Source organism: Poecile atricapillus, chromosome Z, assembly GCF_030490865.1.
Source record: "Poecile atricapillus isolate bPoeAtr1 chromosome Z, bPoeAtr1.hap1, whole genome shotgun sequence".
Lineage (NCBI taxonomy): Eukaryota > Metazoa > Chordata > Aves > Passeriformes > Paridae > Poecile > Poecile atricapillus.
The window spans coordinates 63,931,241-63,958,355 of record NC_081289.1 but is presented as its reverse complement, the minus strand read 5'-3'; the positions used below and the strand labels follow the sequence as shown (position 1 = coordinate 63,958,355).

Sequence of the window (27,115 nt, the reverse complement as noted above, 5' to 3'; positions counted from 1 at the left end):
GAGATGCACACGCATCACACAGAGATATTCAATGTGCTCTTGGAGTGCTCTCCCCATGAACTGGGATCACACTCTGCCCACAGCAAAAAAAAAAAAAAAGCCCCAAATAAATAAAACTCAACCATCATAAAAGTGAATCCCCCACTGAATGCTGTGTTTTCTTTTTTCTGCACTGTGGCACATTGAATGTTTGTGCACTGTGCTATTTAATTCTTTATATCATCACATGGAATGTTATGCTAGGAGATTTTTCTAAAAACAGGTGTGTGTTTTTATGTATTTGTACAAACATCCATCTCAGGATTTGGCAGATGTGCAGGACCTATAGAATATGAAAAGGAAGTTATTAATTAAATATTATAAGGAAGATTTTTATTTTATTGAGTATTTCACTACATGTACTCACTGCATCCAGTTAGTGTCATTATGCCTGTGAATGTCAGGTATAGTGGAGCTTCCAGAAAGGGAGAGGCAATTATCTCATTTTCTCTACTTACTGATGTGGATCAAAATGACAAAGTGGTTAAACACAAGTTATAGACCTATAATAAATTTAAGAATGGTGATTCTCAATACTTGAACTTCCTGGCCACACTCCCTCTCCAATAAACTCTGAGGTATTTTAGTATTCTACTGTTATGGCCTTACCTGAATTAGGGAAGCTGCAGCTGGGATTTGTCTATTGAAATGCTTCTGACGTTATTTCTGCTGTACTTTCAGGGCAAAACCAGACCCCAGAATGCCCTAAACATAACAAAATTACTAGTCAGATGTGTATGTAGCTTCACATACCTAAATAAAATACTTCATACCTGGAATAAACAGACATTTAATAAAAGCCTTTATAAAATGAATTTTCAAATGTCTAAACTGTCAGAGTTCTACTTATTCCAACAGATAAATCTGAAATTGAGCAGATCAACAGTGGAATTGTGTAACTTCAACAAACAACATGTGTTTCTTGCTGTGATCCACAGGTTACAGGAGCCAGAGGCATTCACAGAGGTGGACACACCTTTAATGAAGATAGTCAAGTTCTACTTAGAGCTGGCAGGGCAAAGAAGGAGATGGCAAATACTGAGAAGCAGGAAGCTATTGTCTTCCCAATCCATGTCTGGGGAACTTTGTCTCCATAGCCAATCATTGTGACTGTTAACTACACCAGGAACGAACACCTTATTTAGTGCTTTTTTCTCCAAAAAAGCATGAGAAAAAAGAATGAAAGGGAAAAGTAATTAGTGAAGTATCAGGAGACAGGTGTGAATCAACAGTATGGATTTAGGGATAAGGAAACCTGTGCTGACAGGAGTAAAAAGGGACAGAACTAACCCATCCCAGATGAATCCTCACGGCAAGAAGAGGAACACAGAACCATTCCAGGATGTGTTATCTCCCAGAGTCAGCCTGCCAGTAGAGGTAGACCTATGCTTAGCTTTCATCCTCCCCTCCAAACACAGGACCTGGCCACTCAGAATCATGTTTAAGCCATAAGTTGCTTAAACTTGGATCCGATCATTGCTTATCAGGGCCAGGTACTCCCTAAGGGAGAAGGGGCCCACAGTTAAGGGAGATAACAGAGCCAGCAGGGCAACATCTCTTCAGTCAGGACTCAGTACCTTTCAAGCAAAACAGAAGCAGAAAGTGCAGACAGGTACATCCCAGAGTCTGGATTACAATGCAGCAGCACAATGAGGCAGGTCTGACAGCAAGCACAGAGCAGGATCAGGATCAAGTGGTCAGCATACAAGTACACAGGGAAGAGAAAATAGCAGGGCATCATCCCCTGGCTAGAAATCAGGATTAAGGGAGTCAATAACTAGACACAGCTGCAGCTGAGCTACAGACAATCTCTCCTGTGCTGAAATATTGCCCCTGGGTGTGTGTGGAGCATCACCAGTGGGGTCATGCTGGTTTGAGTCATTAGGCCAATTACTGTCCTCAGGTTTGGGATCTGTAGAGACTTGGCTCTACACAGACTTGTTGTGGAGGTGGCAGGCCAGCCCTGAAAAGCCCAGAGGCAGGAGGACCTGAGTGGGAGAGAGGTTTGGTGCTATTCCTTAATATTCCTTAAGAGCCCCAGCAGGATGAAAGAGAAATCATTATGACCCAGAGGTCAGGATGGACCTGGTGCAGGGGAAAAGAGGGTCCAGGTGAAGGCTGGTCCATCAGAAAGCTTTGTGATGTAATAAGGAGCCCCTGCTGCTCAATGGAAGGGGATAATTAGGTGATTCCAAAGCAGGAAACCACAGCAAGCCACAGGAATCACACCTGACAGGGGCCTCAGCACCATGGTCACAGCAGGATAAGACTCAGACCTTGGGCTAAAACAGAGACCCTGGGTCATGGGGATGTTGGGTTTTCAGCATCCTCAGAGCTCTGATGCTGCCATAAAATGGTGTGAGAAACATGGCTTGGAGCACTGAGAAGTGAAAAGGTTCTGGTGAGGAACAGAGGAGCTCTGTCATCAATACTAACCACTGGGGAGAACTGTAAATAGAAAAAATGTACCTTTATTTGTATGTACTAGCCCCAAACCTAGTCCCCCTCCCTTCCCTTTGCCTTGAATGGTAGCAGAAACACAGCCAAAACAGACTTAAAAGAATATGTAAATTTACACTGACTACAAAGAGGCTGCCTTTTATGAAAAAATTTGCTGACAAATGCTTAGATGTTATGCAAAAATAGTCTTCTCAGTAGAAGCTATCAAGCAATAAAGGCATGGGAAGAATATGTTTCCTGCTACTGTCAGAGCTGGAAGAAAGATTTGCAGGGGAAAATTACCAACTACTACCAAACTTAGTTTTTCCAAGTTCCAAAAATATAGTTATATTTGTTGCATTTATTCATCATGAATTTTCCACTTGATGAAGGCCACTTTGTAGTAGCTGTATCCTGGAATGAATATTGTTCTTTTGAACTGCAAACTTCTCTCAGCAGGAGCTCTGCCTTGCCAGGTGTTTGTCCAGATTTAATGTGGCTGGTCAAGTGACTCAGGTGCTGTGTACTACCAGCAGGACAAACACATGAGTTTGCCAGTCCCCAAAATTAAATCAGACCACCCAAAAAATCAACTTTGAAATGCAGTATGTGTTTCTGGGCAGTGGAGGAAGATAAAGCTCTGTTTCTTTAACAGCACTTCAGCTCCTCAGTGTACCCAGATGACCCTTCAAAGTCTGTGATTTTTCCTTCCTTTTCCTCTCTTTTTTCTTATGAAATGCTTCTTGGTTTTTTTGGGGGTGGTTTGGTTTTTTCCCTAAGTTCTCTAGCACCCAGGACTTAAAACCAAACTGCAGTAATGCTGAGCTGCTTTAGTGTTACTATGGAAGACAGCATCTCAGCTGTTAACACAGAAGAGATGAATTTTCCATCTCCACAGCAGGCACTTGGCTGGTAGACTCCTGCAGGTGCCTGAACTTTTCTCAGAAAGTTTTTTGTTGGCTACTTTAAGAGGGTTCCTTGTTGGTGATCTAATTAGCACATTGAATATATGGAAAGGATTATAAATAAAGTAATTCTCTGGCTTTCTTAATCACAGCAGAATTAATTTTTTTCCCCACTTGTATTTCCCAAAGTTATCAGTATTTCTGAGCAGAGAATGTTGGAAAATGTTAGTTGTATCTTTCAATTATACCCTGATTTTCTTTTAAAATGCAGCACAATCTGTACTTCCAAGACACTCATTATTTTCTTCCACTAGCTACAGGTTACTTCACATCTATAACCATGAGGTTTCATATTCCTAAAATTTTATCCCATGCCCAATGAGGACTTTAACAAGTTGTAGCTCTATGGGTTGGTTTCATTGCTTCCCAGCACCTTAGATCATCAGGTCCACCTGGCCATTGAGTGGATTTTTCTTTTTTCACTAGATTCTTCTGGGTTTGTACTGTTTAGCACAGTCATAGGTGATACTCTGCAGATTAAATGAATACTTGACAACCTAGTGACAGGAATTTAATGTTTAAAGTATTTTTGTAGTCAACTACTTACACAGTGGTGACTCAGGCTATATGTAATATAATCTATAATTCTGTATACTTCATTGAAGTAGAGACTTATGCAGCATCTAAGTTAAAGATAAAAACCAAAAAACAGGAACCTATAACCTGATATGACCTGATCAAGATCTGAATTATTACTGAAAAAGTGAGTTTTACTCAAAAAAGATAAAAAAAAATATAAAGTCATTAACCCAACTTTCATGTATAGAACATGTTTTTGAGTTATGCATCTTTCACAGATAACTATGTAGAGTTTGAAGGAAGTGATATAGGTTTTGAAGGGGATTTTTAATCTTTTTGAGATGCAGATTTTTCATATCTGTAAGCATTCAGTGTTCTTTGCTAAGAACTTTCTAACTTGCTTTCACAATAAAATTTAATATCCCAATAACTTAATTGTATTTCTCATATTCTTTCTTGTATCCATCTGAAGAGGTTGTCAGCTTCCCTATAAAAATACATTCTGCACAGAAAGAAATGCCAGATTTTTCTGAAAAGATCACAACTTGAGCAGAAAACCTTGGGCCCTGTTTGCACACAGATTTTGTTGGTGAGGACTTACCACGCCCCACCAAAGGGCATCAGCATAGCTGGAGAAACCTGTCTTTCCATCTTCATCAACTGCATCCTTCTCAGCAAGATAAACAAAGTAGGATGAAAAAATTAATCCCAAGAATCCAATGTACAATGTGGTTATGAGTTCCTGTTAAAAGAGAAAGCAAATAAGCATATGAATTTTTCATCCTATATATATATATATTCTACCATTGTAAAAATATCTGTGGGATTTTTTGCATTGCAATAGAAAGATTAATGTTATATTTCAAGTATGAAATTTACCTCCAGTAAAACAGCTAAAACATTAGCTTGGATTTTATTCATACCAGACTAAATAGTTCAAAAAGCCATAATTTTGGGCTTGGTCCTTGGGGTAGCTGAATGTAGAGTGGGACATCTCTCCTAATTATGGAATAGGAATCATTCCACTTGACTGTCTACTCATAATACTAATTGTCTAAACACTTTTAAAGTAGCAATGCAGCTTTAGAAATACCCTTTCTGAACAGTACACTGAGAAACAACATCCATGCCTTGTGATTATGGCCATGTCTGAACAGTGAACCTGAGTATCTGATGTTTAGACTGCTTAAGACTGAAGAGTGATACCTCAACAGTTTCATGGTAAGATAAAATCTGAAGATAAAATATGCTAGATAGATGTCAGGTTTTCAGTTCTAAAGAACAAGACTAGGGCACACTTCTGTCAGGGCATGATACAGTCCTTGTGAATATACCATTTTCTCTAAATATTTTTGGGCAGGAAAGTTGTGTCAGACATGCTGTGACTTAAGATACATGATTCTCACAGTCTGCAGGAAAAGAAAAAAGTGCTTGTGCATTTAAACAAGCCAAAATGTGTGGTGTCATGGATGCAAAACCATGTAAAGCATTTAAAAGCAGTGCTGAATGAGATACCCAGCTACCCCTCAGGGAAATCCAATACCTAGTTATGAGGGAAAACGGCTCATTCTAATTACTTAAAGCTTACATGCTTTATTCCTTTATTTTATTTGCACAAATGTGGCCATCTTTATCATGAAACAATGTTGTGATACATCTTCAGTGATGTCTTCCTTAAGTTCTTGACAGTCATTTCTCTCTCCTTGAATCCCAGACAATAAGGGAATTAAAAAACTGCCATATGATACATTTAAAATTAAAACCTGATTAGGAAGGATTGCCCCTAAGTATGTCAGGTTTTCACAGATTTTCTGTAATACTCTACCCATGTTTCTTAAACTGTTTGTAAGGGAAGATTCAATTTTATTATTGAATGTCCCTCAGATTCCTTGTAAGGGCTTTCTGGGGAAAGGTAGCCCTCGCATCAAGTACCAACATTCAGCAGCAGAAAATATAAATATTCTTCCTTCTCCTACAACACTTATTAAAATCTGGACTCAGGAAACCTTTAAGTATTCTTGGCACAAAGAAAAATGGGTGTTTTTCCTCTAATCATTAATGATGACATAAATAATGAATTTTGGTAGTATTTCATCTTGCCCATGGCCAAATCTTTTAATTTAAGCCTTAACTTTTTGCAGGCCTGTTTGCTAAACAAGGCAGATGAAAAAGGAAATAAACCCTGGGGTTTCAGTAGTTTCTCTGCTGGTCACTTTTATTTTCTCACCTTTATCTCATCTTTGTGGAGCACAGTGTACTTATAGATACGACTTGCTTTGAAAAGCTTCTTATGTTAATATACAGAATTGACTGGATGATAATTGGAATAATTCTGGTTTAAGTGCTTGCTTTTTGGGAAGCAGGCAGGAAAATAGCAGTCTTATGAAATCCTTTTAAAATGCCTGAAATATCAACAGAACTACTGAGTTTATTTCACCACTGACACCTCTCAGCTCCAGTATTATTCATGTAAAGACAGAATTATTTTTAAGTAAAGGCCAGGTGAAAATGCAACTGCTTTGGACTTACTCTAAATGTCACCAACCTATGTTTCCTGCATATAGGAACTGGCAATAGTCAAATAAGAGATTTTTAGGCTTCAGGCATTAGCTTGAGTCTGTGTGAAACTAAGTCACACAAGGTTCTCACTCTGGCCCAGGAAATCATAAGGAAGAAACCAAACAGTCCTTAGAGAAGGAAAGCAACCTTTGCAGGTGTTGTTTGTCACCTTGTTGTTTTCTTGCAAGAAATGGTCAAGGGGTGGTGTTCCTAACTGTCCAATGATGATGATGTGTTAGTTTCATGACCAATGAAAGTTTCACCTTCTATGACTTTCTTGGAGCTGTCTATAAAAGAATATCTGGAAGAATAAAACTGGCTGTCTTGTGCAACCAAGCCATAGAGTCTGTGTCATTACTTTTGCTGTTCCTAATATAGTGCAACACACGTGTATAGAGAGACTATATTTAATTATTAAGAACAATGGCAGCAATCTCATGCACACTTTAAGGGAGAGTCAGAAGCCTTTTAAATAACACATGCTTCATGAGACTTGATCACAACGCAAGGAGTATTCTGGAGGCATAAGGCCTTAAACTACATATTTATGTGGGTTTTATTAGATAAGAGCTTAAGAATAGAGAGTGCTGCCTAAAACAAATGGCTCTTTGCAGCAGGGACTTTCAAATACACACAGGGGAAACAGCAAGAACAAAAAACACACCAATGTAAATTTGAACATTGAGAGAGTTGAGTCAGTACATTTTTTAGACTCAGCTGTATCTCCATTTCCAGTTAAAATAAAGACCACACAATACAAAGTTCAGCACTTGGAAAAAATACGAGAATCCCTTCTGTCCTAGGAGCAGTGAAAGACCTCACAAAGCAAGGTGAGGAAGGCGTAAAACCAACCTAGAGGCTCACAAGCTGGAGCTTGAGTGGCTAACTTGGTTTTTCAGCAAGCTGCAGGATTTCTCCATGGCTTTCCACCACCACATATGATATTGACTCATGTTTTGTTGCCTTTGGCAAGAAATGCTGGTATATAAGCTCAACCTCCTGAAAATAGTAGAGCATCCCAGCCAAAAAGGGCCTGAGTGAGCTAACTGAGCTATATGTAAAATTCTAAAACACATGGAAATTGTTGGTGACAACTTTACTAAGCTCTTCTGGGCCCAGGGAGGTACAAGTGCTTGCTATTTTCACAGGGCACAAAGATGTGAATTTATTTTCTCACATTGCTAAAAGGTTTAGGGGCCCATTTTTTCTGTAAGAGTATCAAACACAAAGAAAACCAAAAATAGATGAAGACTTTGTACTCTGCCTGTGAAGAAAAAGCAGCTGAGGTATTTTTGTTTTGGTTTTTTATTTTTAAACAAAAAATTCTTTCAGAGGCTGGACAAGAATAAAGGTTCCATTCTTCCTTCTGTTTGGTACCTTGTTAGGGTTTCAGCTACACTTATCCAATGTCAATACAGGACTGTGTGCTTGGTATTTTTTTCTAAATGTGTGAGTGGGTGATCTGCTGGGGTAAGTACTACAGATGTATGGAGTTTTATTTATCACCATAATCACTTCTTTGGATAAACACAACTTCAGGTGCATCTACTCATAAATTCACTTTTCCAAGGATTTTTTTTTTCTTTTTAAGCTGTTGAACTTTTTTATGTTTGTGATACTTAAGATTGAAGTGTTGTATTTTGGAGATAGTATTTCCTGATTCTTGAATAAAACTCTGAACACCCACAGGAAAAAATGTTCTCAAACAGCTCTGCCAGTAAGTGTAGCAAATGTTGAAAAAGTGGTTTGGATATCAGCTCTGCCCTAGCAAGATACCCAGGAAATATAAGCATAATAAATGAAGACCACACAGACTTGGAGTATTAAAAGTTATCCAGTTGTACAGTATGAAAGGAGGCTTTATCCCACAGCACTTTGGTGTGCATCACTTCTGCACAGCCATCATGACATAAAAGTTCCCACTGTACTAGGGGAAAAAATAATAGGAAGAAAATTAACTTCTAGTATTAAATTGCTTGGATTAAGTGCAGCACATTCTCTGTCCCAGAAAAAAAAACAGTTCTCTAAATAGAAAATTTTAACATATCTGTGTGGAAATCTGTAATTTAAAAAAAAAAAAAAAAAGAAAAATCTACTCATATTTGTCAATATGTGGAGAACAAATCTACACTTATAAGAACAGGTTAACCTCCACAAGTGGGACATGGAGATTAATAGCAGAGTATTAGCCCTCCACAATGTGGCATGAGATGCAAAACTTAAAGGCTATTAAGTTTCTATTATACTGATAAAGCTAATAATAAAGAGATTCCATGAAGACTCAAAAAGAAGCTTTCAATTAGAAATATATTAAAGTCTGCAAAAAATTTTTTAAACTCTTCCTACTTAATGAGCATTTATACTGAAAATTGTTTCAAAGTTTTAGCAGACATGCACCTATTTATAGGTGTCTTGGTTCTAGAAGACAGGTGTCTGCTAGGGAGGGCAGGAGCCTCCCTTGGGATGAAAGAATGTAGGCCCCCCTCCCTCCAAATTATGATAATTTTGAAATCAAGGGGCTTTCAGGGAGAGATCTGGGGATAGGAATAACAGTTCTTTACTAGTAGAACCAGGCAAACAAACAACAATAACTACAGCATTAACAAGAAAACAGAACCAGGGACCCCGTGACAGCTTTCTCGGCTGAGAAGGGATGGAGGAGAGGCTTTGTTTTCACAAACCCCCTCGGGCGGGCAGTCCCGGTGCTCCTGCAGGGCTCTGAGGAACAGTCAGCTGGAACAGCAGGGATGAGCAGAGATCCTGGGCTGGTGGCTGAGGTGGATCAGCAGCTCCGTGGTGGTGGCTGGCACTGCCACACGTCCCAGCAGGACAGGGGGTGTGAGGCCAACCAACGAAGAGATGAGAGGAATGATGGGTTTGTCTTTATAAACAAGCTGTGGGTCTGCTGATAAGATGCAGCTATCAGTGAGAGACAACAGAAACAATGGGATGGACTCCACTAAAAGATCAAAGAGACACTGAAAGAGCACCATGAATTCCACAAAAGTTAAGAATTAAGAAGGGATTATGCATGGTGGAGGGGAAAGGTATCGTAGGTATCAGGCGTTCTGGGAAGCCTGTACCTCTCAAGTACCTCAGCCTATGGGGAAAGAGAGAAGGGACAAGCGGCCGGAAATTAAGATAAAAAGGAGGCTGCGCCCTCCAAAAATTTGAGAGACCCCAGGGGAATGTCCCATGGCCTCTCCCTTTATTCGAATAAAGAAGAAGGACTCCTCTGTCTCCTTTTTGGACATAAACCTCTGGTGTTTGTGGATTAATTTTCCTGACAATTTTGGGGGCTCAGTCCGGGATATTTCCAGCGTCCGGGGCGGCGGGCAGCGAGCGGAGCTGAAGGCGCGCCTCACCCAGTTTCGGTGATCAGCTCCCCTTGGTGGTGGCCAGCACCGGGAGATCGATTGGGTTCCCGAGACTGTCCAGGAGACAGACGAGTGGCGGACCAGGGGGGTCCGTGAAGAGTCCACAGGGAAGGACCCCTGAAAATCTCACCAAGTAAAATGGGATCTTCGGGGAGCAAGCCTGGGAGGGCACCCATGGAGGGTAGCACAGGCAAAATAAGGCACTCATGGCGGGTTGCAAGGGTACAGCCGGGAAGGGGTCTCGGCAAAAGGGATGGCAATCCCACAATACCCCCGGAGAGTCCCTTGGGGAGAATGCTGAGATCTTGGGACAGATTATGCATTCACACAGAGGTAACTATGAAGATGGTGGTACGATATTGTTATAATGTATGGCCTGAGTATAAGTTGCCAAATGGACTTATATGGCCACCTTAGAAAACAGAATTCATTTGTGTTGAGTTCTGTGAAAGTATCTAGAAGAGAATTGGAAAAGATGGATTGAAATGTGGATTGATATGGTTTAAACAAACAACAAGAGAAATCTATGTGTTAAGGAAAAAAAAAAAAGGAGAAGAGGAAAAAGGGGGGGAAGAAGAAAACAGCAAAGATTAAAATGTTTTTCAGCACCTTCCCCCGTCTTGTCCTCTGGTGTTACCAGCTGACCCAGGGGCAGCTGCAGGTCCCTGTATCCTCGCCTTCCAGAGCAAAGGGATCAGGGAAATGCTGTTCCTACAGTTCCACCTGAGAATAACAGTGGTGTAGGGGGAAGGGAGCAGCATATCATATCACTGCCTGGAACTAGAAGGGATCTCGAGAATCCACGCCTGGGATGGGGGGGCAATAAGGAGAGTCAAGAAAGAGTCTTTGACAGCAAGAGATGGATGGATTGTGTTGGTGTGCTGGAACAGAATTAGTTAATGGAGAGTGTGGGGAGATGTGGTTGAAGCAGGGACCAGGAGTGGAGGTGCAGGACCAGGAGCACTGGCTGGGGGCCTGTGAGGCTGCTGGGACTCAGCACTGGGCAGTGCCTGACCCCACCAGCCCTGGGCAGGGGCAGCAGGATGCCCTGGCCACCTGTGGTGCTGCTGGCAGTGCCCACCGGGAACACTGGAGAGGGAAAGAGCTGTTTGGACAATGTAGCAGGACAGGGACTGGCTCTGGTATTCGGTGTGTGGTAAATAGAGTGAGCACAAGGAGGAAAGGCAAAGGTGATGGCCTTTTTCAGGCCAAAGAAGGAAAAACCGCAAGGTCCAAGGGGTCCCCCGGGACAGAGAGGAGGGGATCGGGCACAAGGAAGTGGCAGAGGCTTTCTCTCTCCAGCAGGGGAGACCCAAGCCAAACAGCGGCTGGGAAAAGATCAGTGTGCTGTCTTCAAGGCGTAGGACACTGAAAACGGCAATGTCTGCAAAAAAGCCAAAAACAGCTGGATTGTCAAGAAAGTCCAGAAGATAAGAGAAATCGATTGTTAAGTGTCAAAAGCTCTCATTATATCCACCAACCTAGAGCTGTTGTCAACTTTTAAAGTGGATCTGGATCAAGGAGAAGTGTGTGTCTTAGTAAAAACAAAGACCTCTTGATTCACCTTAATTTTTATCCCCGAGGGGGAAAATTGTCTAAAGAATTTTTTTGATCGTTCAAAGGAGTTGTGAGAATTGTGGTTTATTCTGTGGGCTCAGAAGTTTAAACACATCTTTCTCTGAAAGAATTGTAAAAATTGTAGTAAATTAATTTGGAGATTTAATTCATTTGTCTACATGAGGTTTTGTGCAGAGCTGAATAGCTCCAGTTTAGAGGAGACCACACCCCTCTGCTTTTTGTATGTTTTGTTGTAAAAAGCCAGAATTGGCAAGCTTCAGTTATGAAGCCAATGCTGCAAGTCATACCTTGTGAGGAACACGCCCACCAGTCTGTAGTTTGTTGTAGCCTTAAAGCAAATTCTGTAACTGCAACCTTGTGAAAATAGTGTCCTATGGTAGGCCTGGGTACTTGTCATGCACTTCCTCTGTGGAAGTTATGGGAAAACTTTAAAGTATTTTGTTTCTTTCCTTAATAAAAGTTTTAAATGTTAAAGGTTATAAAATGTTATAAATATTAGAGTTTCCTTAATGGAAGTTAATTTGTTAGTCACCACCCTATGCCTAAGATGGACTTGATGCAAAAATTGAGATAGGGAGTGGTTAGTTACTAAAAAAATAGAGAAATGTAATGTAATTGGCTTGAAGCAGTGGCATTACTTGCTGCTGTTATAAATGCAAAGGCAAATTTTGGGATAAAATCAAAGAGAAATTTATTAATAAACAACATAGAAAAAAAAAACAGAGAGAAAAACCACAATAAAAATGGTCAGCGCAGCGCTGGGTGGACCGGGTCTACACCCGAGGTGTAGGGTTCCCAGATCCACATCTGAGCGCTCTCAGGCTTGGGGTTTTATAGGATTTTTAAGTCCTCAGGCTAAAATTCCGAGCAGGCTCCATTCACCAAGTGTTTCTGATTGCTCGGTGAATAGATTTCCTGGCTTGGAAGAATAGACCTAACTTGTGTCCGGACAGAGTCTCCTCATATGCAAAGAGACTCTGTATGTATTTTAATTCTGAGTTATCAAGGATGAAGTGATGTGATCCGGGGTTGGTGCCGATGGAAATCTCGGCGGAGTCTTCCCCTTTGTTTCCAATGATTGCTTTTGCAACACCGGGATGTTCAGGTCTGGCAAGGCCTATCTTTTGGAGCTTGTCTTTCTTTCGTGGATCAGATTGTTCCCTACAGGAATCTGCAGGGCGTTGCTCGGGTCCGGAGGCAGATAATTTCCCCGAGCCAGCTCCATTGTCGTCTTGATGGTCCGTGTCCTGTCTGTTTGTCCGAGTTGATGGGCCTGCCTGAGTTCGTTATCTGGGTGTGGGTGGCAATCAGTGGTTTTCCGGAGAGAATCCCGTTCCCCCCCCCCAGCAAGGAGAGGCTTTTTACATTTCATATTTTTATGTCATTGCAAACACATTTGTCTTAGTTATAACCTTCGAATTTTTAATACAAACAATAATTTATTACACTGCTGAACTAAATCATGTTTATACAAAGTCATGCAAAAGAAATTTTGGTTCAAGAGCATGGGGGAACACAGAGACCTGTTGCCTATTTTTCTAAAATGTTAGACCCAGTGGCCAGAGGCTGGCCCCATTGTCTGCAGACCTGGGCAGCCACAGCTCTGATGGTGGCTGAGGTGCGAAAGCTGACAAGGGGGGGTTATCTGATTGTTAAAGTTTCACCCCAGATTAAAGCTTTGTTAACTGAGAGAGCCTCTAAGTGGATGAGCAGCTCTCAGTTGTTGCAATATGAGTCTTGTTTATTAGAAGCGGGGGAGGTTTTAACCGAGCCTCCTGTTTGAATGGCCCTGAAGAGAGGATCCAAGGCAAATTCCATGACTGAATTCAAGTTATAAATCTGCAGACTAGGGCAAAGAATGATTTGCGAGACATTCCATGGCGTGAAGGGGAAAATGTGTTTATTGATGGGTCTTCAAAGGTCATAGAAGGAAGACGATTTACAGGATACTCTGTCGTGAATGAGAAAAAACTAAAGGAAGGGGGGAAGTTACTGCTCACCTGGTCAGCTCAGACAGCCGAGCTGTATGCGCTTGTGAGAGCCTATGAATTACACCGAGGCAAGACAGTAAATGTTTTTACTGATTCTAAATATGCATATGGTGTGATACATGCATTTGGGAAACTGTGGGAAGAGAGTTTTATTAACCTGCAGAGGAAAAACGTTGGCTCATGAGAATTTAATCTCCCACCTATTGGAGGTGGTGAATTTGCCAAAAGAAGTAGCAATGATGCACATTAGAAGGCACCAGGCAGGGTGCTCAAAAGAGGCAAGGAGAAGCAGACTGGCTGATGAAGAAACGAAAATCTGCATTGTTGCTGGAAGTTTCTAGGATCTTTCCCTTGCTCCCAGTGGCTGCCCCCTTGCCAGAAAGGTTGTCTTTTCCACTGGAGGACCTTGAGATAGTTGTGGAGAGTGGGGCAGAGGGAAAGGGAGGTGGTTAGTTTGCAAGGGATGGTGAGTGGATGCCGAGAGCTCTGACCTTGCAGTTGTTGAAGCAGCTTCATAGGGGAGGTGCCGAGGCTCCCAAGGGATGGCAGAGACCTTCCTCAAAATGTATGCTGCTGTGGGTCTTTTTGCTCCGGCAAAACGAGCTGTTGATGGATGTTTGATTTGTGCTAAAACAAATAACAGAGTTACAAAGAAACTTGCCAGAGGGAGAAGGCTTTGGTCGGTACCCTCCGTTCCAGAGATACCAGGTAGATTTCATTGAAATGCCCCTGGTGGCAAGATTTAAGTATCTTTTGGTAATAGTATGTCAGTTAACAGGGTGGCCAGAAGCGTTCCCAGCTGTTTCAGCAACTACAGGGTCAGTTTTTAAAGTACTTTTGGAACAAATAATTCCGAGATATGGGATGGTGGAAGCAATAGACTCAGATAAAGGAACTAATTTTATTGGAAAAATTCTTAAAGGAGTAATGACTGCTTTAGGGATACAATGGAACCTCCACACTCCCTGGCATCCCCAAAGCTCAGGCCACGTTGAAAGGATGAATGGAGAAATAAAAAAACATCTTCTGAAGCTAGTGATAGAAACCAAAATGCCATGGCTGCGGCTCTTACCACTGGCTCTAGCAAGAATAAGGGCCAGACCCAGGGAAGATATTCAACTATCTCCTTTTGAATTGATGTTTGGAATTCCTTATCCTTGTAATTCTCAGCCTGGGTCAGGGGTAGAGATAAGTGATGTATATCTAAAACAGTATGTGGCTCGGATACTGTCTCTTGTGAAATCTCTTCGACAGGAAACTCAGCTGGCACAGACCCTGCCTTTGAACAAATGAGAACCAAGAGACTGAGTCCTAGTTAAAGAGTGGAAAGAAGCACCACTGGTAGCTAAGTGGCGTGGACCTTTCCAGGTGTTGCTAATCACAGAAACAGCCGTCAAGACAGCTGGACACGAGTGGACCCATCACACTCGGGTCAAGGTCTCTAAAGCTCCAGAGATTTGGACATCTCAGCTGGAGGAGAAGGATGGGAAGCTGCAACTGACACTCCACAGGAGTGGACTGGAGCAGTACCCGTGCGTCGACATCGGGGGAAGCCCTGAGTGCCTACCCACAGACTGCCTGCTGAAATAGTCTGTATGGGCATCCCTACTCTCAAATCTCCAGTCCCTGGGAGCCAATCCAGGCTGTCATTGCTTTCTTTATGCTAAGCTGTTTCTGTGCCTTCACTTGCCACACGTGGTGTAGAAGACAACGTGAAAGTGAAAATTAAGTTAGGAAATTAGATTATTACACTATTAGAACCTTAGGAGAAGAAGTAGCAAAAAACCTTTAACCTTAGAAATTGTTGGGTCTGCAGAGGGCCATGGAGATCTGAAAACTGGCCATAAGTGGCCAGCCTGGTCAAACCTAAATGGTAAGTTAGCACCCGGAGTGAAGTCCATAATAGAGCAAAATTTTGGGACACAGAAAGAAGTCCATGGCAGCTTCATTTTTCTGAAAGAGGCATATATTGCCTAAATAGAACAGGAAGCACATATGTAGAAAAGAGCTTTTGTGACTAGACTTTAAGTTTAAATTGTTTGACCCCAACTGCCCTCCTTCTGACTGTTCCAGTTGTAGCAACTCTAGTCTTTTTACCATGCATGATCCCTTGCTTATTATTATTTTTACCATGCATTATCCCTTGCTTAACTCATTCAACATGTAATCAAAAGAATGCAGGTAGTAGCCATGCCTACTGACCCAGAGATGGCTACAAAAGGGCCGAGAGTGATGCCACTGCAAATAATTGCAAAACCAAAAAAAAGACCCAAGAAAAAGAAATTAAGTCAATGATAACTAAAGTTTCTAAAGACAATTATTAACAAAAATTAAAAGGGGAGGGATTGAGAGGAATGACGGGTTTGTCTTTACAAACAAGCTGTGGGTCTGCTGATAAGATGCAGCTATCAGTGAGAGACAACAGAAACAATGGGATGGACTCCACTAAAAGATCAAAGAGGCACTGAAAGAGCACCATGAATTCCACAAAAGTTAAGAATTAAGAAGGGATTATGCATGGTGGGGGGGGGGGGGGGAAGGTATCGCAAGTATCAGGCATTCCAGGAAGCCTGTACCTCTCAAATACCTCAGCCTATGGGGAAAGAGAGAAGGGACAAGCGGCTGGGAATTAGGATAAAAAGGAGGCTGCGCCCTCCAAAAATTTGAGAGACCCCAGGGGAATGTCCCATGGCCTCTCCCTTTATTCGAATAAAGAAAAAGGACTCCTCTGTCTCCTTTTTGGACATAAACCTCTGGTGTTTGTGGATTAATTTTCCTGACAGAGGGAAGAAGAAGAAGCAGCAGCTCCGTCTGGGTGATGGTGAAAATCCCTTCTCCCTACCACAGCTGCTCCACGCCCAAAAAAAAATGTCTCTCCCAGAAGCCGAAGAAAGCCAGCCAAAAACTGTCCCCACCCTCCTTTCCTGCCCCCTTCCCCGCCCTGGGCTTAGCCACTCTTTGTCCTTTGTCGAGCACCCACTAAGTACCCACAGTTAGGTTGTCCGTCCCCCCCCCCCCCCCCCCCCCCCCCACCCCCCGCAACTAATGGGTAAAAATTCCACGGGCAGGCCAGAACAAAAAAGAAGGACACCTAACCCCCAACACCAGGTTTGCCCCTATGACCACACCCTTTAAGTAATTTTTCTTACACCGCATCCTAACATAGTTTATATTTTTTTATTTAGAGAATGAATTTGAAAGCTCTGTATTCAAGAAGAACAAAACAGAAATATTTAAATAATTGACTTCTAGCATGGTTTTTCCACTCTTGTTTGGTTTTCTACAGGAAAACCAAACTAGGAGCGCATCCTCTGCAGAGATAGTGGGGAGAACTTGCAATATGAAAGGCAGTCCACAAAACTGCATTTAAGAAATCGCATTGAGGGATAACATCAAAGAGTACAACAGTTAACTAATAAACCTAAACACTGGTGTTTATACCCTATACACTGCCCTGAATAGCAAAGAATAGCTTCCCTTTTTAAAAGGTGAAGAAACACATGATGGACCTTTAAACTATTTTTTTTCTTGCAATGCAACAGTTCATTTAAACCAGACCATGATTTGAAGCCCACAGAGAGAATTTACTGAAATAAAAAGATGAGGGGCATGTTTAAAGGCTGGGTACCTGTCGATGGATGAAAACCACTGACCCCAGGAGTCTCCAGGTGCCTCCCTGGCAGTCAACATGAAGCATCCGAAGGATCTGGAGAAAACGGATCCCCCTGTAAAGAAAGCAAAGTATCAAAACAAATACAATAAATACATAAAAATGCTTGAGGACAATACTGCCTTATCCACCTATAACTGATTATGTCCATTACCACACTGCCATGTTCAAGAACTGTGATATCACTGCCCCTGCCTGGGGCGGTATCTCAGGCTTGAGGCATCTCTGTATTTAGATCACATTTCATTATAGTCAAGTTTATTCAGAAATACTGACTATGAAAACAATTATTTAATGGGAAAATAAACAAAATCAGAGGAAACCTGTATAGTTTATATGATTCCAATCTTTAAATGCCTCCTTTCCAAGGAAAACCAATGCTTCAGGCAATGCTAACATAAATATGAGCAAACTGTTTTCTCTATTTGCCAAATGCAGAATATGAATCAAATATAGCATTACTGAAATCCTTGTTGTGTGAGTTATTGAAATCTATCTGATATAACTGGAAAAAGATAGAGTCCTATGTGTTTTTAGGAGAATAACTAAATCAATCATAAGCTCCAAATATTTTCAACTAAATTAAAATAATTATTGTGAAAAACGAGATTCACATAATTTTTATAGAATTTAAAAGTTTAATAAAAAAACAATTAGGAGAAAAAAATAAAGTAAAGTATACAGATACGGCCGGGTGTCTCTGCATTCAGCCGAGAGAGCACACCTTACTAACAAAGGATTGTCCCTTAAAAACAGAACCCTACTACATATCCATAAATTCTCATACATATTCATACATTCTTCTTAGGATCTTTGGTGTTCTTCTGTTTAGTTTTCTCTTGCCCCCTTCCCAATAGATCAATCTTCTTGGCACCATTGAGATTTATGTTATAAATTTGTATTGTGATATTGGCTTTCGCAGATGAATATTATATGTTAAATACTTTTTAGCTATGTATGTACTTTTTTCTTGCTAACAAGTTTTAAGCTTAAAAGAATTTCCCAGGTACAGGGCAAGGAAACCCCAGAGGGCAAGGACAGTGGGGCCCAAGCTGCTTATCAGGAGAACAATAGAGCCCAAACTGTTATCAGCAGAAGATGTGAAGCCCAGCTGCCCTCAAAGGAAGGATGAGAGGCCCGGACTTTTATCTACACTGACCATTTGCAGAAGAAAGGAAACCAGACTCAAAATAATGGTGGTCAGCAAAAATAATGATGACCAGCAAGAATAATGATGACCAGCAACAATACTGCTGACCAGCAGAAAATAAAAATTGTGCAAAAGCATATTCTAAGAAGGTGGAGCTAGGGAGGGGACATGTTTTGAATATGCATAGAATCCTCACAGCAGGAGGGGATAAAAAGAGTGTTCCCAAGATACCAGGTGTGTTCCTGGCAACCCGCCAGGGCACCTGGCCGTTTTAACCCTTTGCTTTATTTCCTTTGTCTCCTAATTGTCTTTTTATTTATATTAAACTTTTTATAATCTATTAAGTGAATCTCATTTTTAATATTTACATTCTCTGATACCAGAAATGCAATAAATTCCTCCCCCAGAGTTCTGGTCACTGCTGTCTTCATCTGGATAAGATAGTTTACAAATGCAGGAGTTCTCTAGCTATTTTTCTTCCTCAGTCTTTGGATTATACAAACAAAAGCAGTTTTTATTTTAATACTATGCCATAGCCTAGCATATATGTATTATACTACTATTTCTAAATTTCATCAATAACAGAAATAAAGAAAACTATATTAATACAATAAAATTTCTCATTCTTATGCACAAAACATTCATTCTAATATTTGCGAAAAGCCAACAATATAAAATATATCTATAACAATTATCAATATGGTTCTTCAGCATCATTTTATTCCATAAAAATATTTGAGTCACCCTTTTGACAATGGATTTTGTTTGCCTATAGTCATCTTACTGTCTTATGCCTGAAACAAACCAGTGAAGGGCAGGAAAGGATGAACGCTGAATTCATCTACCTGAAAAATTTGTCGCTAGAGGTGTTTTTGGCTCTTGTTAGCAATCTTCAAGATTTTTTGTGGGTGTAGGTTTTGATTTTTAATTCAGACTTGCCTGACCCTGCTGGCTTTTCAGTGGAGCAATGATAACACTGCAGGGATGTGGGTTAAGGTTCTGTGTTAGACAGCATTCTGAGGTGTAAGACAGTGACTCTGGACTTAGCACTGGGAAAGGCTGCGCCGAGCCCGAAACCCATTGGGCTCACATATAAACACACAGAGCCTTTTCATTGAAGTCCTTCCTATGCTTCTAGTTAAATTTAAAAAAAAACACAACCCTTGGAATTTTCACATGCACCTTCCTCTTTTCCTATTGGAGCCGATATTCCTTCTGCCTGGATGGAGTCTTTACCAGGTAAGGATGAATGTTTCACATTAAGAGTTACCTTAAAACATTCTGTACATGTAGTCCCCCCAGTGTTCACCTACAGAGCTAGACAGTTTAGACAGCCTGGACATTCCCACTTCCCAGTGATTCCACTCCACTGGGAAGCAGAGGCTTGTGACAGAACATGCAGCACATCTTGGAATGGGTTAGGAGTGGGAAGTACACCTGCTGCTTATCATTCTTTTCTTCTGTTTACCTACTTCACCTCCCAAAACAAGCCTGCAGTACTGGATGCAAGCTGAACAAACACTGTGGACATCAAATGTTTCTGGTTGATGTACAGTGTGAGTTACTTGTGCCAAACAAATCCACCAAAGCATAATTACTCTTTAAACTAAATAATTACTCATACTCAAACATCACTGAGTTAAGTCCTGTCTGGATTACTTCTTAAATAAACCCATACTCTGTAATTCTCTCTTGTCTCAGAGACAGTTATTTGATGTTTTAAGTAGGACACATTTTGTTTTTTCTACTTGGTTTCGACATTCCCACCATTTTTCATTTGCTCTGTTCCTGCACTTCATTTCCTAACCAGTCACCAAGCAGAGCAGCATCCATCCTCTACTGCCCAATACTTCAATAGAGTAACTTTCCCTGTGGTAGGAAAATCAGACATGCAGCTAAATTGGAAATTAGGCAATCAGATACACATCTAATAACCTCTGTGGTAGTGAAGAGCTGCAGTGACCGGAGAACATACCTTATTGCAGAGGTGGCAAACACCTGTCCATTAGATCTTATGCTCAGAACAATAATTGAGGCTACTACCACAATCAGATCTGTTAAAAAATATACAAATAAATAAATCAACAAACAATCAAAAGAAGAAAGAATGTATTGGGGTTTTTTTGTTTGTTTTTTTAATCTCAGCACTGAGAAACACAACAAATACAGACTAAGGAAAACACTTCAAAAAAAAAAAACTTGTTAGATGAATTTGGTGGGCATGTTAAGTCTATGTAATAGTTTCACATCAAAACCCCAGTGGCTACAGTTTCTTCCAGGACGAATTCAGTAACAGAAGTTTCAAAGAGCCCGATGGATCAGGCAGTATGCCACAAAAAAAAGCAAAGGTGTTGTGACTTGCCTTGGGGAGGCAAAGAGTAACTTTCAGATAAGCATTGTCCCACCCCAAACCCCTTGTGAAGGGCAGCCCAGGAGTTCTGATTGGGTTTGAGTCCCTGCGGGGTTTCTCCCTTGGTGTGTTTCTAGTGGTCCCTGACCCTGAACTCCACCCTCAAAGGTGGAGACCCTCAAGAGTTCTGTCCCTGAAAAACCCCTGCTCTGCCTCTCTTCGGGGCTCTCTGCTCTGGATCTGAGTTTGTTCCCATGCTGAATAAATGGTTTCATGAACAGGAGCCCGTCTCGTTGTATTACATGCTGGTCCCCATAACCCTGCGACTTCCTTGGATGCTATCCTGAGGTTGTGGACTACAACACAAAGGCATTTGTGCACCCTAGAAATGAATCTATATTTTGACTCAAGGCTTCTAATCCAAGAGGAAATGCAAGGGTTTGCATCATGCAATAATGAAATCCATTAAGTATCGTGCAAACATACACACATACACTTAGTTTGAAAGTTGTATCAAAGCTGTAAAGCCAAGCTTTCAAAGCTAAGGGAACTGTCAGAACAAAGGCTGGCTAAAAAACAAAATCTGAATTGTTAGTTTACTTTGTGATACTGTCTTTATTTGTATGAAAATATAATTGTTTCCAGAGTTCCATATTTTTTTTGTTTGCTTCCACAACTCTGCAATTTACAGAGTTCCAGCTTTATACAATGCAAATGATAGATTGAGTTCACAGTGCCAGCATCCCTTACTGCCCCTCATCCCAGTTCATTTCTTTTTATTATTGAACCTTGCTGTAACATTATCCTGAGAAGACATTCCTTTAATTTCCTCACAGGCATTTCTCTGGAAAACCTTTTTAGAGCATCTAAATGCTTCCCTTTCAAATTCTAGCCAAAAAATAAAGGGTAGTATTATAAATGAGTAACAAATGGAGGCAGAATCAGGAAAAGTTTTGGTAAACTTTCCTTTGCCATTTTGAAACAGGCAGTACTTTATTCTTCAGAGCATTTAACATTATACAGCACTTCAAAATACCAGCCCTGATGGCTTCACTTGCAGCTGTGAGGGCTCAGAACCTCTGCAACCCAACTTCAAAGTCTTCCCTTGGACATTCAGAAAATGAGGCCCACTTATGAAAACTGATTTAACCAACTTTCCATGGGATGCCTGGGCAAGAGGCAGGATGGGATCCAACCTGAGCAGCAACAACATTTTCCTTCAGCAAAGTTAACTTGTTTTTTCCTCTCCCTTTTAATGTTCTCCTGCCTCACTCACAACCATGTAGTTGCTGCAACAAATATTGCAAAAGTTCTACAAGCAACAGCATCCTTCACTCTCTGAGTTAAATTAATTTCTAGTATCAATCTGATTTTTGCTGTAAAAGCTAGATTACTCCTCAAGTGAAAGCACACAGTCAGTTTAAAGACTGTACTACAGTAACTGTTTGTGAATGAAAATGAAAATGAAAATGAAAATGAAAATGAAAATGAAAATGAAAATGAAAATGAAAATGAAAATGAAAATGAAAATGAAAATGAAAATTAAAATTAAAATTAAAATTAAAATTAAAATTAAAATTAAAAAAGGGAGGGATGAGGCTAAGAAAGAAAGTTCCATTCAAATTCCATTTGAATGCCTGACTACAAAGTTTTTATGCTGTTCCTTTATCATGTATGTGTGTGAACATATATCTGTAAACTTTGGAATTTAGGGTGGGTTTTCTTCCTCTCACAACAGAAATCTTTGCCCTTAGCAAATGATGCATCATGTCTTTACTTAATTATCAGACATACACATATCCATCTGATGACAGGCACTAAAGGTGGAAAAAACTGATGCTTAGAAAATGAGTTCAACCAAGTAGTGAAAGAGATTTCTTCATTTGTACTTTCTACTTTTCTGAAAGTGTTCTTCATGGTAGAGATATTTCTTTTTCTTTTTTCTCTCCAAACCTGTTCTTCTATCTCTGCTTCTCTTCTGTTCCTAGTTTTCATCTGTTTCCAGTCCTTAGACTTCCCTTATTAATCCCAGCTTACTGATCCAAACAGCCTTATTTTACAGCCTGGGTCTCCAGCATGTCCTGCCCTTTCACTGTCACCTTTCAATCCCATATATTTCCAGCCCCTGCTGATTTCCCTTCAAGCTCCTGAAGCTTGTCAGTCTTTTTAAGCGCTCCTCTCCCAGACCTTTGCATCAGAATCCAGCTCCTGTCTATTTACTGAGCCTGTGTGTCCCAGAACATTTCTTACACCTCAGCCTGGAATTTTCCATGTTAAACTTTCTAAGAACTAATTCAAATTACAGAGGGAACGAAAACCCATAGAACAAATCTCACAGCTGTCAAAGAAATTTTAGGGGATTTTTTTTCTGATTTTAAAATAGACCTTTGTATTAATGAAGAAATAAAATGAATGCATGTTTTACTTTCTGTTCTAATCCTTTAATTTCTTTTTCCAGTGTTTTTTATTCATGTTGATTTGAAAATGACAGGATGATTCAGCAGGACTTGATCATTCACAGCAAAGGTATTTTCCAAGTTTAGCTTGTTCTGTCAGTGCAGACACTGTTCCATCTGCATCTGATGGGGAAAAGCAAACCTTGATTTCCAATGTATGGTATTTCTAGGGGAATTTCAAAGGTTAAAATAAAGTACTGATACCTGTGATAGCACAACCAGCTGTAGCCATTCTTTAGCTTTTCTTAACAAAAGCCACAGTATCTTCCTCAAGGGCTCCAATACAAACATGAATATTTGCAGTGGCAAAGCACCATACCAGCATAGAGAACCCCTTGAAACCACATTTCAATGAGCCTATCAATCCCACCTAAGAAGCACTTATTAATTGAGAAAAAAATTAAGAACACAATGAGGAGTAATAATGATCCCTTACAGGCCTCATAGTCACATCACAAAACTAGACCAGCTCTAGAAGCAGACAAAGAATTTGTTTGTACCCAAGGAAGGATTTTGTGTTCAAAATCTAGTCAATTTCCTGCAGTTACCCAAGATTTAGTGATTTCTTTACTTTACAGTCCTGCCTTTCTAAGCCTGATGTCTGCCTTAGCCATATTTTAATGGCTTTAGTAATTTAAAATTTTAATATTTTGTCAGTTCTAGCAACACAAAAGAAGAGAAATAACAAAGCCGATAAATGCTTGAGGGATAGACATAGCTCAGAACTCCAATAAGGCCCCTGCAGAAGTTGACATTTTTATTTACAACAAGCAGGAGCATTGCAAAAGAGTTTAAAACTTACCAATGATGGATATTGGCTTCCTGGCAAACTGGATCCTTCCCTGGAAGCCAATATATTTACTCCTGCAGCCTGCAGACCACAGCCAGTCCAGGTACTCAGCACCAAAAAACACCACCAGAACTATTTCCTAGCAGAGTGAAAGGAGAAGAGTTCAGACTTGAGTTTTTTCATTAAAAGCACAGTTTGCACATCTAATTTATTCATAGGACTAATACAAATGAGTAGAGATGCATTAAAACAATTTGGCCTAATCTCTCCACTTTTTGTATGAATATGCCAGGCAGAAAATAAAAGGGAGAGATAATCAGTTCCTGAATGTGATTTGCATGAATGAACAGATGGTTTAAGCTCCATTCCATCAGTATATCATAGGGAAAACCACAACATTATTCTTCTTTTATTTTGACACTTCTTGCCCTCCCGGCCTTTCCCCACCTTAGTTGCCCTCCTGTGGACACATTCTCACATTCTGATGTCCTTTGTCTATTGAGACACCCAAAACTACCCCCAGGACTCGAGGTGAGGCTGCACCACTGCAGAGCAGGGTGGGGCAATGCCCTCCCTCCCTCCATCCCTGTGCACCCCAGGACACAGGTGACCCCTCTGACTGCCAGGGCACTCTGGTGACTGATGTTGAACTTGCATCAAAACTCTCATATCTCTCTGTGCAGGGCTGCTCTCCAGCCTCTTGTTCCACAGTTTGTATGTATAACCAGGACAGGCTCATCTTAGGGGGAGAGTAAAGTTCTTGCTTTTGCACATTTTTTACACAGTTGGTGATTGCCAGCTCTCTGGTCTATCCAGATCTCTCAGTGAGTCCTCTGTACCCTGGGGGAGTTCACAGCTCTCCCCTGTTTAGTACAGCTATCAAACTAACTTGATGTGCATTTGATTTCTGAGTAGCTCACTTAAAAAACATATTGGAGAGCACTGGCTGTAAAGTTGAGCCCTAGGGTCCTCCCCAGTGACTGAATGCCAGGCTGGCATAACCCTGATTACTGCAACTCTTTGAGCCAATTGCTCATCCAGTACCATGGGCTTGTTGTGCTGTGTGGTGGAGCATTTATCCAGAAGGATTCAGTGACAGACAGGACCAAAAGCTTTGCTGAAACACAAAAAAACCCCACATTTTCTGACTTTCCTTAGTCAACTATGGATAAATTTGAGTTGTTTAATCGGGACTTTCCCCCATGAACTTGTGCTGGCTGTAACCAATGACTGTGTTTTCTCTTGAGTGTTTTTCAGTAACTCTCAAAACAAATTTCTCAATAATTTTACCAGGCACTGCAATGAGACAGACAGATCTGAAATCACCAGGGATTTCCTTCTTGTCCTTGAAAACTGGGGCAATATTTGCCAGCTTTCAGTTTAGTGGAACCTCTCCAGACTCCCAAGACTACTGAAAAATAAATGTAGAGAGGTCCCACAATGACATCTGCCAGGTCTTTCAGTATCCCACCAAGCCCCATGATTTATGCACATCCAGCTGTAGCAACAAGTCTCAAACAAACTCAGGGTGAACTGAGATTTTATCATCCCCCCCACAGTCATGGTTTCCCAACAGAAATCCAGACTTCCCAGGGCCAATATTTGTTGAAGGCAGAGGTGAAGAGGACATCAAATGTCTCTGCTTTGTCTACATGGCTATTTTTGATATGATCAATCTCATCAGGCCAAGGCCCAGTGCTATTTCTGATCTCCCTTTTGCTATGAACATATTTGTAAAAGTCCCTTTTATTGTCCTTCCCAGTGCTGGCCTGCTTGAACTCAAATTGAGCTTTGACTGCAATAATTTTCTCCCTACCATGGGGACAGAATCTCCTCCCATGTCACCTGGCCTCTCACATACTCCCCTTTCCTCCTCAAGTTCTAGAAGATCCCTGCTCAGCCAAGCTGCTCTTCTGGCCAGCCTTGCTTGACTCCCAACCCTTTGGAACTGCCTGCTCCTGTGCTCTTAGAGGATGGCCCTGAGAAGGTGATCAGCATTCAGAGCTCCCAATACCTCCAGAAGCAGATTCCCAAGAGACTACTAACCAGCCTCTACTGCTCTCCACATATCCAGGATCAAAATTTTGCTGACAGTTCCTCTTCTATCACCAGCTTTTGAAACTCAGCTCCTTCAGCTTCACCATGACCAAGACACAACCACCAGCCATCACTTTTCCCACAATACCCTCATAAACAACAAATCTAGGAGGACAACTTTCCTAATCAACCACCTATGCCAAGGAGTTATCTTCAGCATGTTGGGAATTCTCCTGGACCTGTTTGAGTCCTCTGTATGACATTCCTACTTGATATCTGGGAAGATAAAATCATCATAAGGATTGGTGACAGAGGTGAGCTGTATATCCAGCATGTAAATTAATTAATTATCAATACTTTAATATTGCTCCCCTCTTCAGAGCTGCATTGTGAAGCACTTGTGCATGACCAAGGATAGGTGCACTTTAAATACTTCTAAAGAAAGCAGATTAGTAAAGATCACAACATGGACAGATCCATTGAGATCTCTGTTCCCCTCTTCCTTGTTTTTCTCTCTGTTGCAGTGCGGTAGCAGAACCCAAACACGGCTTCTAGGCTTTGTTCCAACCCAAACTGTACCCAGTAATTCAGTCACCAAACACCTACTACATGAGTTACAGCTTTGGAAAATGTTTGCATTTTAACTTGAACATGCTTGCAATCTGCACCTGGGGAATTCTAAAGCACCCAAAAAGCAAAACACACTTAAATCAAAATTTTCACTGAATGACAATACCAACTCAATTTTAAAACTGACATTCTGATTGGCTCAAGAGAGACCAAAACATTCCAAATGTGGAAAAAAAATATGAAAAAACTCTACAATAATATGCAAATATTCATGTTAATTCTGATTTTTAACATTGTTAGGTTAACATTTCTGTGTTCACTTCTGCCTCTTGTTTTGCCTGGAATGAGAACCAAGAAAATATGCACAGTCCTCCTCTTTTTTGCATGGCACTTTCTGCCTGAATTAACCAAGGATTAGTATAAAACTAAGAAAGCTTACAGCCATCCTCAAGGCAGAAGCACAAGAAAATACACAGCAAATTAACTCCCCAAGTTTCATTTATTATATACAGCATCTACAACCAATTCTAAGTTTGCATTCTGTCTACAGTCTACATAGAAATATTTATCCAAGTATAATAGGATAATAAATAATAATAAATCAAATCCTAAGAACAATGTGCAA

General features: G+C 40.8%; 1 pseudogene; it reads right to left on the bottom strand.

Annotated features, from left to right (window-relative positions):
- The window catches only part of LOC131572588 (potassium voltage-gated channel subfamily KQT member 1-like), a 459,238-nt pseudogene that overhangs the window by 403,741 nt on the left and 28,382 nt on the right, over nucleotides 1–27,115 (bottom strand).